Genomic DNA, 1,154 nt, shown 5'->3' with positions numbered 1-1,154 from the left:
ATCTACTCTGGAAAATTACTCAACCAAATTATGGGTTTACTGCACATTTTTTCGATCAACTATTAAATTCTTTCACTGAGGTGTAAACACCCTGGTTAAATTACGTCCAACTGTTCCAGTTAGCAATGAAAGCAAATTTGGGCTAAATGATTTGCGTGACTTTCTTAGGAGTTTCTGTACCGAAACACTAAACAGTGTTTCAATACAGAAACAGGGGGAGATGCATGAAATTACTCTGTTCAAGCAAATTCTGAGTTAATCTAATATATTGAGACATTTTTCAGTTTTGGGCCTCAGCAAAATATAAAAGAGGTTAAATCAAAATTCACAAATGTTTTACTTAATCGAATGAGTTTCTAAAGTAATACTGAATATTCTGAATTGAATACATTCAAATTAACAATGTCATGTGTCAAATAGATTTCTACAAAATAGTTTAAATTGTTTGATTGCTGCATCTCTCTTGCTATAATTCAAAATTATTTGTTTAACCAAGTCATGCAGAAAGGTCTAACCTGAACATTATATCATTTAATAAATCTAGTTGTATCAAACTTCTCCCCAAAAACATTGATAAATATGATAAACACTACAAAAGAGGGTAATTCAGTTAAATACATATTTCACAGATGGGTTTTCAAAAGAACCAGTTATTCAAAGGTTAAAATTGTTGAACTTATGGGATTTAAAATCATGATGAGAATAAAATAAGTCAGTAAACATGGAGTGACAGGGTTAACTTTATTCTTGTAAAAAAAAATAGGCTAATCATTCTTTGAGGGTTTAAGATGGGAAGAAAATATGAGGATTCACATAGAAATTGGTCTAAATTGGGATTTACAAATTAACAATTATGGAACCGCTTAAAGCGGGTCAAAAGGATTGAAAGAATAAAAAAGAATCTAGTTCTATGTGTAATTGTTGATCCCATGCCTAAACATTTCTCATAATCATAATTTACAGTTTTTGGTCTGAGACAAAATAAGATTGTCTTTTATTACATCAATGGAAAATATTACAAGGGATCTTAATTTGACACGGATCATTAACTTTTCACACTATTGATGATATTTTACAGGCCTTTAGTATAGCGGGTTACTTCGTGTTAAATGAGGACTATTTGATTGAAGTTAATTAAAATAACAAAAGCAAAA

The sequence above is a fragment of the Poecilia formosa genome, unplaced genomic scaffold (assembly GCF_000485575.1).
Source record: "Poecilia formosa unplaced genomic scaffold, Poecilia_formosa-5.1.2 Scaffold1023, whole genome shotgun sequence".
NCBI lineage: Eukaryota > Metazoa > Chordata > Actinopteri > Cyprinodontiformes > Poeciliidae > Poecilia > Poecilia formosa.
Note: the sequence above shows the minus strand (reverse complement) of the source record.